We start from the raw sequence: 12,927 nt of genomic DNA on the forward strand, positions 1-12,927 counted from the left end.
CAGCCGTCATGTCACAGTTGGGCATCGAGCCTTAACTGTGCCAGATTCCAGACATTCAGGCTCATGCTCTCGGATATGGAAAATATTTTCAGTTCACCACGGCAGCCCTACTTTCTGCTACTTTACACATAATTCTATGCCACTGTTGCCCAGAATCCAAGCACTTTCTGAGTATTAAATAATACAAGAATTGCTATTAGATAGGGAGAGCAAAAAGAAATGTTTTCTAAAACCCTGACACCCTCTACCTCCAGACACTTACCTACGCTTACCATCTTCTGGTTGAAGATAGTAAGGTTGAATGAACTAGCATGTTTCCACATAAACCTAACCCACGAAATAAAAGGTAAGTTATGGAAGTATACCTAAGACATAAAGCAGTCTCTGTTCAAGCGAAGAGGAAGGCAACACAGTCCAGAGCAATCTATCTCTAAACACTCATAGGAAGGACCAGTTACACTATTATTTTTTTTTTACTTCCAATCTGTTGCAGATCAATACTTTTGTGCAATATAGTAAAAAGGAAATACTAGAAAATAAAAAGACATAAAAATTCAGGACCAACATTTTTATTCTTATACCCAACAGACATAAAATTACTCTCTCGAGTTGCTATAAAAAGTTCCCGATGGTCACTGTCATTGCTTCTATCACACTGTGGTGATAACTCATGGTTTGTAAACCCACATGATCCTGCACGCCTCACTGGAGCATCACCAGGTTAGTACGCCTGTGGAGGAGAAACACACACAGGAGGAGAAACACTCACTTGCAGAAGACTTGTGGTGCCTCATGCCTGAGATGCTAGGTGGTGTGGCAAGAGAGGCTACACACTGGGCTCAAGGCTGGGTAGGACACCCCTTCTCCCTTGCTCCAAGCTGGCAGGCCAAGGAAAAGTAGGTGATAATCCTACCACTACATCAGTAAGACTCCCTCCAAAACCATGAACTTATGTACTATTTATTATAAACACACGGCAGTTAGGCATGCCCACATTCAGAATATCCCAGAATTTAAATAGTTGAGATGTCACAGTTTTGGGGACCAGGACTTTGTTTTGGTTGCTCTCCATCCCTATTTCCTCACATAGCATAGATATTTAATACAAGTGTTTTTTTTTTTTTTTTAATTTTTAAATTTGTTTAGAGCACATGCAAGAGGGCAGAAGGCAGGGGGAGAGAATCTTAAGCAGCTTCCACACCCAGTGCAGGCCAATCAGGGCTCCATCTCACCACTCTGAGGTCATGACCTGAGCTGACACCAGGAGTTGGATGCTTAACCCACTGAACCACCCAGGCGCCCCTAATGTAAGTGTGTTAAATTGATGAATGAAGTCTTAGAAACAAAAAGGTACAGGTCACCCGTAAAGAACAACTTTAAGTAGCCCTCAGTAGTTAAAAGTACATCTAGTCTCTCTCGATCTTTTTAGAATGGTGAAACATTCTCGTCAAGGTGGTCAAATCTGAAGGACAAGCATGCATCTTAAAAAATGAAAGCTCCATCCTGCCATTAGGGCTCTTCCTACAGAAGGTTATGGAAAACATTCCCCAAACTGGATTAAGGAAAAAGGACATTTATCGGCTCATATACCTAGAAGGGGAAAGGAAAAGATAAACCTGGCACTGGGCGTAGATTAACTAGGAGTAGTTCTTGCAACTCAAAGCTGGTTTTCCTCTATCCTTTCATGACAGGCCCTCACTCTGTGTGGCCACCACACAAGCCCAGATTTTACATCCTTCAGATTCAAGATGAGCCGGGTGTATTCACCAGGGGGACTATGTCTGGGTTCTTCCACGATTGGTCTTTGGTTCTACCACCATTGCAGTGCCGACTTCATTATGGGGCATGAGAGTTAAATCCTGACACCGGACAGGGAGTTCTCCAACTGTCTTCCTTGATGATGTGTTGGCTACTTTTGGTTTTTGACTTTTCCTATAAGCTTTAGAGTCAGTCTGTCAGGATCTACAAATAGTTGACTTGGATTTTGATTACAATCACACTGACTCTATAGATCAAATTGGGAAGAACTGACAACTTCACAATATTGAGTCTTTCAATCAGTGGAAACTGAATGTTACTCCATTTACTTAAATATGTTTTGATTTCTTTAAACGGACTGTTCTAGTTTTCCTTATGTAAACTCTGCGCATATTTTGTTAGATTTATACTCAAATATTTGGGGGGATGTTATTATAAATAGAATTGTTTAATTTTAAAATTCCAGTTGTCCATTGCTGGTATATAGGAAAACAATGACATTTTACATATTAGCCATGCATCTTGCAAGCTTTCCATATTTCCAGAATTTTTTTGGTTGATCTGAAGGGTTTTCTATATAAGAAATCATGTAACCTCTGAATAAAGATAGTTTTATTTCTTCCTTTATAATATGCATAGCTCTTCTTTTTTTAATCTTCTGACTACCTAGAGTGTGCTGTACATTGCTGAAGAGGAGTGGTACAAGAACACGTTTTCCCTTGTTCCTGATATCAGCAGGGAAGTGTTCAGTTTCTCACAATTATGTTTGAATTTCACTGTAAGGTTTCCTTAGACATTCTTATTCTAGTTGAGGAAGTTTTCTCTATTTCTGGCTTGCTAAGAGAGTTGGTTTTTTTTTTTTTTTCATCATGAATGGGTGTTATATTTGTTAAATGCTTTCTGCGTCTATTGATAAGCTCATATAGTTTTTCCCTTTAGTCTGTCGATGTGTGGGTTACGTGGATTGATTTTTGAGCATGGAAGCAGCCTTGCAGACTGGACTGCATCCAACTTGGTCATGTGTATAATTTGTTTTATACAATTTTAGATTTGATTTTCTAGTATTTTGTTGAGAATTTTTGCATCTATGTTCATGAGAGATATTGGTCAGTAGTTTTCTCTCCTTGTAATGTCTTTGTCCTATTTTGGCCTGAGGGTAATTCCGGCATCAAGGGATGAGCTGGGAAGCGATGTGGGAAACAAAGGTGAAAGGAAAAAACACTAGATTTTCTTACTACTTACAGCCCACTGACAAGTCCTTGAGACAGGCAGAGTGACCTTCTTGTAGGAACTCAGCTGCCTAGAAGTTAATACTCTGCTAAGGGCAAAAGGCAACCTTAGCCCAATCCCTAGGATCCTGTAAGTCTACTTTAACATGTAAAAATTCCTTTGGAAACATCCTTTATTTCTATCCCCCAATATATATATATATATATATATATATATATATATATATATATATATATATATATATATTGGCAATCATCCCCCAAGTATATGATCCACTGATACACATCTGAAGGGTCTCATGACTCAGGTCATGAGTGAATCCATCTGGGCTTGGTATCTTCTTTTTCAAAAGCCTATTAATTGTTGATTTATTGTCTTCAATAATGTTAAGGAATTGGAATATTTAAGTTGTCCAATCTCTGGACATAAATTTGCTTGTATTATTTCCTATTATCTTCTTATCGTCCATGGGGCATTGTGATGAGCTCTCCTTCACGACCAGTATTGGCAATTTCTGTCTAATTTCACTGTCTGTCTGTAATATGGCTGGAGGTTTAGCATTGTGTTAATCTTTTCAAAAGTTTTACTTTCTTTCATTTTCTACATGATATTTCTGTCTTCAATCTTATTCATTTCTGTTCCGATATTACTTCTTTCCTGCTGCTTGATTTGGAACCAAATAACCCTTCTCTCTCCAGTTCTCTAAGATGGACACTTATGGGTCATTGATTTTAGATACTTCTTCTTTTCTAATATGTGCATTTAATTCTGTAAGATTTCCTCTAAGCACTGCTTTTGCTGTATCCCACTCCTTTTGATGCATTGCCTATTCATTTCAACTCAGCCAAATTGTTTTTAAATTTCTCTTGAGAACTTTTTTTACCCAAGTGTTATTTAATAGTGTCTTTTAAAATTTCCTAATATTTAAAGATTTGACATATATCATTCTCATCTATTATTGATACCTAGGTTAATTTTATTGTGGTTTGAGAAATCCGTAAGATTTATACTCTCTTAAATATGTTAAAGTACATTTTAGAATCAAAATATGGTCTATTCTGGTCTACACTGTTCCCTGTGAGCTTATACTTTGGGAACAATGTATAAATATTGCTATTATTGGATGGAGTATTCTACAGATGGCAATTAGATGAAATTAATTGATAATGCTGTTGGGAATGAATTCCTTCAGTTTTTGTTTTCCTGAGAGGGGTTAATGATCCTTCAATTTTGAAGAAAAATTTCACCAGATACAGGACTCTGGTTTGGTGATTCTTTTCTTCTAAGTTTAGATATTACAATATTTCCCTCCATTGTCTTCTTGTTTGCATGATTTCTGATGGTTAGTTCACCATAATTCTTATCCTTGTTACTCTCTTCCTATGGGACACTTGCCAGTTAAGTACGTACATTTAGTAGATAGTTTAAAACAAAAATGTATTATCACTACCTTTTTAGGTATCTAAAATTTTTATTTGAAAAGCATTCTAAGATTGCAATAAAACTATAAAACTTGCAAGGATGTACCCTCAGATACAGAGATAATTAGAAATAAAAATGACTCAACAGTATCTTGAGTGTAATTAATAATCAAACATTTTGAGAATGTTAAAAATATAATTATTTCATTGATTGTGCTGTAATAAGGAAATGCCTTAAATTTCACTAATGTGTAAATGCTTTAAATAAACAAACAAAATACTCTAAATTTCCAAGTAAAAACAGTTCTCTATATGACCATCATATTGACTTTCTATGAGATTAAATTTGGAGAAAAAAAACCCTCCATTTGGGGAAAATGAAAAATCTTTCAATATTAAAATCCACTGGTATACAAGAAGGTGATAAAAGGCTGGTGTAAGGCATATAAAACAAAAATAAAGGGGCAGAAATAAAAAATAGTGCTGTGTAGTGGTATTTCTTACTTGAGCTAAAACAATGTGTAAGGCAAAATATGGTTTTAGTTTTGGACTGTTTTATGTAGGATACATAGAGGCAAAAATATGTTTTGAAAATTTCTAAAATATATTTTAGAAAATGCTATGTTCATATTTGAGCCCCTTGGAGTAGAAATAATTCAGCTGGCAATATCCAGACTGCCCAGAGATATGTGTTTCTACCACTGGAAAGATTTGCAGTTGTTAGTGTAGATGTGGGGACACCAGAGTAGCAGTGTGAGTTTAAGCCGTGGTGAGAGAAGATGTTTCCAAGGGATAGCATTCTACAGGCAAGGGTGGTGAGTAATTCAACATAAAAAACTCCCGTTGAATAAAAATTGGCAAGCACATTAGAGAGTATGCAAAGCAGAGCTCAGAGTAGTGGAGCGTGCATTTGATATTCCTTTAATATTATAAATGGGATGATGGCCGTGAGGAAGTGCTACCATCTGTACTGTCCTTCAGATAGGGGTGTCCCTGGAGGTTACTCTACAGTGTGTCAAATCGGTTAAATCAGACACAGCAATTAAAATAGTTTTGCAATGTTCTTATCTTGTCACTTAGCCTTAGGATTAAATTTTAAAATGTTTAATTATTTATTTCTGTAATGTGAAACCTCTTAGACTCAATACTATTTAGAAGTTCCCTGCCAGGTCATTGACACTCATGTTGGGCAGGACGTAAATTTAAAACAAAGGTAACAGTGGGTCTTGCCAACCTCTATAAACCGGGGCACACTCTCGGGGTGTATCCACACAGACCCACGCAGAAAAGTGAATTTGAGAGGTTTGCTATAATATATCAGTAGCGATGCCAGGATCTTTATGCGCTGTGACATTGAAAGGACCATAATAACTACTGAGTAAAATACAGAGCTGGTTGTTTGGTGTTAATAGGATTCTACTTTTGTAAAACAGGCTGGGAGATTTAGAACAGGCTGTGAAGAAGGACAGATTGACACAAATTGGATTTAGCTACCAGTTACATATGAATTTACGGGAACAATAAAACAGGTTAAGTTCTTCTTGACAGGTTTAGAGGATTGAAACAAGGGAGAGCCAAGGCAAAAGCTATATAAAACACCAACGTGGGAGCATGGGATCACAAACAACAGAGGATGGGTGAGAACTTACTGGAGAAAATTACGGACAATGCAGGTATACAAATTCTTCTAAAAGATACATGGAGCATCCCAAACTTATATTCGGGGAAAATTAGCATTTGACATAAAGGGAACTTGACCTATAGTTTTATTTTTACATGAAGGAAATTACATTTATTTCACTGTCATTTCTTATTCTCGTTTAATTAACTGACCATATGATTGTATTTGGTAGCAACTTATAAAAAGATGCACCTGATTTTGCTGTCACCTTGGCAAGACGGAATCCTTCAAATCTCCATCCTATGGACACTGAAGGATTAAGAATACTAGAGATTGATGTCACCAAGAAGTGGGGCAGATGACCCCAGCCTCTGTCCCCGTGCAAACATCAACAATTAGACGGGTATCCGTGAACACAAACAGCTCAGGGAGGGCTCCGGCATCCTCTTTAAGAAACCTCAGCAAGACAAAACCTGAGAATAACCCACAAAAAGCAAGAGAGAGTAGCTTCAGTCTGCCTACATGATGCACCCCCACAGTGGCACTGCCCAGCGCCAGGAGGGGATGCCCAGCAAGACAGGGTTCTCCTCGCCAGGAAAGGGAGCAGGTGAGCACAAGCTTGCCCTGTGCTCCCGAGCGCTGCACACGTAGGCTTCCCCCCCGCACCAACTGTGGACATGGCCACATACGAGGGCCACCACGCTTCCCAGAGGCCTGTCTGCAGACAACACAGCATCTTTCCCCACTAAAGAAACCATGGGCCAGCACACCCAACTTGGACACCCTACAGACTTTGTTGACGTTTGCCTCACAGTGTCCAGTTCACAGACGCCAGCCACCTTGGCCCTTCCTGACCCTCCCTGCTACCCCCTGGAAGGCCCATAAAGGACCTTCACCAACAGACATCCCTTCTGGGCTTCTGCAGCTGCCCAAGAGCAAGCCACCAGCCTGAACCCCTTGGCTGACCCTATGAGTGTATGTGCCCCAGGACTTCCCTCCAGCTGATGAAAGAAATTGAAGACACAAATGGATGGAAAGATACCTGTGTTCACAGATCAGAAGTGTTATTATCATTGCTAAAATGTCTATACTACCCCCAAGCCATCTATAGCTTCAATACAGTCCCTATAAAGTTACAATGGTCTTCTTCACAGAAAAGAACAACAACAACAAAAAAAAATCCTAAAATTTGTAGGGAACCACAAAAGAATCTGTATAGCCAAAGCAATCCTGAGGAAGAACAAAGTGGAAGGTGTCACATTTCCTAATTTCAAACCATACTGGAAGGCTGCGATAATCTAAACAGGATGGTACTGGTATCAAATGGACACGTAGACCAATGGGACAGAACCGAGAGCCCAGAAATGACCCCATGTGTGTGTGGCCAACCACTGTTGGATAAGGCAGCTGACACGCTCAACGGGAAAAGGACAGTCTCTTCAATAAACGGTGCTGGAAAAACTGGACATCTGCATGCGGAAGAATGAAATTGAACCTCTCTCTTATTCCACTCACACAATTTCACTTGAAACGGATGAAAGACTTAAACATAAGACATTAAACTGCAAAGCTCCTGGGAGAAAAGAGGGAAAAAGCTCCTGTCATGAGTCTTGGCGATCAGTTTTTTGGGTGAGACGCCAAAAGAGCAAACAGCAGAAGCAAAAATCAACAAGTGGGACTGGATCAAACTAAAAAGCTTTTGCACAACGAAAGAAAACAAAACAAGAAACAACAACAACAAAAACAAAAACCACCCATAAAATTAAAAAAAGCCAGCACATAAAATGGGAGAACATATTTGCAAACATATATCTGATAAGGCATTAATATCCAAAATACATAAGGAGCATGTACAATTCAATGGCAAAAATAATAATTTCTTTTTTTTTTAATTTTTATTTATTTATGATAGTCACAGAGAGAGAGAGAGAGAGAGAGAGAGAGAGACATAGGCAGAGGGAGAAGCAGGCTCCATGCACCGGGAGCCCGATGTGGGATTCGATCCCGGGTCTCCAGGATCGCGCCCTGGGCCAAAGGCAGGCGCCAAACCGCTGCGCCACCCAGGGATCCCAATGGCAAAAATAATAATAAAAATAATGCAATAAAAATGTTTGTCAGGAAAATTGAATAGACCTGCCTTCGAGAAGACTGACAAATGGCCAGCAAGTTTTTTAACAGGTGCTCAACATCACTAATGTTCAGGAACATCCCTAATGCCTCGGGATATGGTGCTCAGTGAAGGAAGTCTTGCACCACGTCATCCCAGCCTACGTTAACCTTACACAATGCTATGTCAGTTACACGTCGTGATGCCGAACGAACAACGGAATATTAAAGAATGTTGAGCTCATTTTCATACCTTGACTGTCGTGAATGATGCTGTAAGGACTCTAGGGGTGCAGGCATCTCTTTGAGACACTGATTTCATTCCCTTTGGATATATGTATATATACCCAGAAGTGGGATTGCTGGGTGGTGGGGCAGCTCTATTTTTAAATTTTTGAGGAGTCTCCACACCGTTCTCCAGAGCGGCCGCACCAGCCTGCATCCCCACCAACAGGGCACGAGGGCTCCTCTTTCTCCACATCCTCGCCAACACCTGTTGTTTCCTGTGTCTTTGATTTTAGCCACTCTGACAGGTGTGAGGTGATATCACACTGTGGCTTTGTGGTTTTGATTTGCATCTCCCTGATGATGAGTGATGCTGAGCACTTTTTTAATACACCTGTTGGCCATCTGGATGTCTTCTTTGGAGAAACGTCTGTTCATGTCCTTTGTTCCCTTTTAAGTTTTGTCATTGAGTTTCTCATGCATTCTGGAGATTTGCTAAAAGAGGAGATTTTGGGACTCCCGGGTGGTTCAGCGGTTGAGACTTTGCCTTTGGCTCAGGGTGTGATCCCAGAATCTGGGATCGAGTCCCACACTGGGCTCTTTGCAGGGAGCCTGCTTCTACCCTTGCCTGTGTCTCTGCCCCTCTCTTTCTGTGTCTCACATGAATAAATAAATAAAATCTTTTAAAAAAATCTAAAGAATTAAAAGAGCAGATTTTAAGTGTTCTACATACACTCACAAACAAACAAACAAACAAACAAATGGTGCCTGTGTGAAGGGATGGATATATTAATTAGCTTCATTGCAGTGATTATTTTACAAATATCAGAAACCTCCATTTGTACACATTAAATATATAAAACCTCCATCTGTCAGTTATATTTCAGTAACGATGGCAAGAAAAAAGAAAAATTAAAGAAAGGAAGTACATGAACAAAGGGCCTACTGTGCTCTGGTCAGTTTACGGAACATCCGATTTGCAGAGAACTCAGGTATTGCGTTTACTTTACAGACACAGAAGCTGGAGGTCAGAGAGGAGCATCTCGTGCAGCTACGTGTTTCAGAAATGGGGTTCAAGCCAATTTGGTCTGCTCCCAAATCCGCCTTGTTTTCCCCTAGACCATTTGCCCTGCACCCTTGCCTTACACCTTAATTCTCTAAATTGTTCACAGAAAAATAAAACTAGGAGAATACATTCCCAGGAAGAGGCCAATCATTTTTCTCACCCATGCCCCCGCCTCTCCCCTCTGGTAACCGATACGTGTCTCTGCATTTAAGACTCTGGTTTTTGGTTTCTTTTGTTATTTGTTCCTTTGCTTATTTCTTAAATTCCGATAGGAGTGGGATCATATGGTATTTGTCTTCCTCTGACTGACTCATTTCACTTAGCAGGATAGCTCTAGGCCCATCCAAGTTGTTGCAAATGGCAGGATGTCATTCTTTTTTTATGAAGGTCAATCATTTTTAATCGCCAAAAGCAACTCTGTGCAAGCAATTAGCATGTCAGCAGCAGGGATGGAGCCATCCACCAACCCAACTTCAGAGGAGGGTGCATTCTGCCGGCAATTATGGGCCATCCCTACAATGATTTTTTCCCTCTTATTTTAATTTTTCCTCAGATCCAAATTATTAGTAGAGGTGCACGAGTCTGGGCTTACCTTTGTCCGTTAATTTATAAGGAGTGATGTCAAGTAGAATATATGTTCTGGAGTAAAATCCGATGACATAAAGCCATCGGATAGAATAAACCAGAGTCATCGTCCAGACTGCATTGAATTCCAAAGAAACCATCCAAAAGTCACTTTTAAGCTCCTTCTCCATGGTGTACAATTGGCATAGATGATAGCCCAGCCCTCTAAATAAGTGTAATCATTATTTACAGATAAGGAATCAGGGACTCAGGATTTATGTACATTTCCCTACGTTTGTGTAGTTACCCTGTAATGTTCTTGGGCATTCTAATCCAATCTGCCTCATTTTATTTTATTTTTTATTTTTTTTAAGATTTTATTTACTTATTCATAAGAGACACACAGAGAGAGACAGAGACACAGGCAGAGGGAGAAGCAGGCTCCCTGCGAGGAGCTCGATCCCAGGACCCCGGGGACACAGAGCCGGCCAGGTACCCCGAATCCGCCTTATTCTAAAGCTGTTTCCCAGTGCTCCATGCTGTCCCCCAAGGGTCACTCTACATAAACACTAAGTAGGATGGGTTAGTAGGGGGCTCTCCAAGTACAGCTCCGAGGATGCAGTCTCCGTGGATCCAATGTCATTTGCTTGTATTGTTCTAATGACCACATCCAGGTGACATGAAATGATTGGTCTTCAGCTCCTCCAGCACATGTGGTGCTCTTTTCTTTATTTTAAAATTTTTTTTAAGGTTTTATTTATTTATTCATGAGACACACAGAAAGAAAGGTAGAGACACAGGCAGTGGGAGAAGCAGGCTCCCTGAGGGGAGCCTGAGGTGGGACTCGATCCCAGGACACTGGGGTCGTGACCTGAGCTGAAGGCAGACACTCAACTACTGAGTCCCCGGGCGGCCCATCTTTTCTTTAAAATATACACCTCTGAGGGGCAGCCCGGGTGGCTCAGCGGTTTAGCGCCTGCCTTTGGCCCAGGATGTGATCCTGGAGTCCCGGGATCAAGTCCCACGTCAGGCTCCCTGCATGGAGCCTGCTTCTCCCTCTGCCTGTGTCTCTGCCTCTCTTTCTCTCTCTGTGTCTCTCATGAATAAATAAATAAAATCTTAAAAAAAAAAAAAAAAAAACATACACCTCTGATTCCTGAATGCACGCGGCGCCCTGCTGGCCACTAAGCCACAACCGGGTCCACGGCTTTGCTCTATTCCTTAAAGCCACTCCTGTGACGATCACGCTGTTGGAATCCACAGAACACCAGGCTGGTTTGTATCTTGTTGCCTACATTTACTTACCACACATGGGAAAATAATCTCATTCTATGAAAATTGCAAGTTATGGAAATATCCCGCAACATGGAAGGAATACAAACGTAAAGCCACATCGTTTAAATTGTGGGTAACAGATATTTTTCAAGAAGTATTTCAAATAGAATTTTGCCACAATAATTTGCCGTTTATGAGTGATTGGTGGAAATTTTTTTTTAAGTGGATATTGGCAATAATTGATGTTTTCCACACTGACTTTGCATCAGAAATGTCCTGCCGTGGTCAGGGATGCTTTGGCTTGTTTGTGGCTATTTTCCTTTCAAAAGAAAATACTAAAGAGAAAGAGAGAGAGAGAGATTTGCACTTGCTTTGGGTTGCTAGGGAGGAAAATTATCTTTAACTCATGGTGTGAAATTGGTTTCCCCATCCACTGCTTCTGCTCACCTTGGCTGTGCAGGTTTCAAAAGTATCTCCACATGTCCAGTGTGTCCATTAAAATAATTTCTTTATTTTCACAGCTCAACATGGTTCATGTACGTGCTGTGTTCTTCAGTGGTTAATACATTTAGAATCTCCTCTTCCTCTCACGTATCTACGACCTGGCCTGGCTGCGACGGGGCCCACGTGAGTGGCTCGCACGCCAGGCGCAAGTGGACGGGGCAGCTTTGTTCTCAGTCGCTGAGCCACCCAGGTCTGCTCTTCCCTCTCTTGGCTCAGGGTGGGGCAGGCCTGGTAGCTGTGGCCTCTCCCGACCCGGCCTCTGGGGCTCCAGGGGAATGGAGGCCCTAAGTTCTCACTCATACCATCGTCCCCCAGGCCTGGATCACATGCGTGACCTGTGCTCCCAAGAGCCCTGAGCAGGTGTGACGGCAGCAGAGGATGAAGGAGGCCAGTAGATCGCTGCTGGTCCTTCTCAGCAGCCCCCCCGCACTGCGGGACCCCGAGATATGAGCTTGTGTGGGGAGCAGGCCACATTTCCCTGCTGTCCCGAGGAGGCCACTCCTGACCTCCCCAGCCCCCGTGCTGGGCCCCAACAGCAGGGGAGGCTGCCCCCTGCTCACCTGGGCAGAACCTAAGCTCCGCCCGGGCCCCCCTGCTGTCTCATGAGGAGGGTGGACCCGTGGGAGGCTCTGCAGCATTTATTTCTGCACCCCATGCATATTTTTCTAAAGTGTGTGCATTATCCGATTTCACGCATTTCAACACTTCGTGTTAACGTGAAAAAAGCGTAGGGATGACACTAAAATAGAAGCCAGTGCACTTAATAGCACTGAATCCAGTTTCTGAAAGCATCTTTTGGTGTATGTGCCTCCACGCATGTGTGTCTGTGCAAGGTGCATTGGCGCGTATTCCCCGGGCTGCCCCGATGTGCCCCACACCCTGGGCCTCCTCTGCAGGCGGACGCAGGGGTGTGGCAGCACCGCGACCCCCGCAGGACGTGGTCATCCATGGGCAGCACCAGCCGCATCCATCCTCCCGCCGCTCAGAGCAGGTGCGCCCGTCCCTGGGTCACAGGTGTCATCTCTGAGCGTGAAGGACAGCAAAACCTTCAGGAATAATGCTTCTCTAAATTCAAAGCTACATAGTTTATAGGGTTTTCTAATCAGGAAAGACAAGTAGGAAATTGGAATGGAAGTGCTTGTAGAATGACCTTACTG

This window comes from Vulpes vulpes, chromosome 2 (genome assembly GCF_048418805.1).
Source record: "Vulpes vulpes isolate BD-2025 chromosome 2, VulVul3, whole genome shotgun sequence".
Classification (NCBI taxonomy): domain Eukaryota; kingdom Metazoa; phylum Chordata; class Mammalia; order Carnivora; family Canidae; genus Vulpes; species Vulpes vulpes.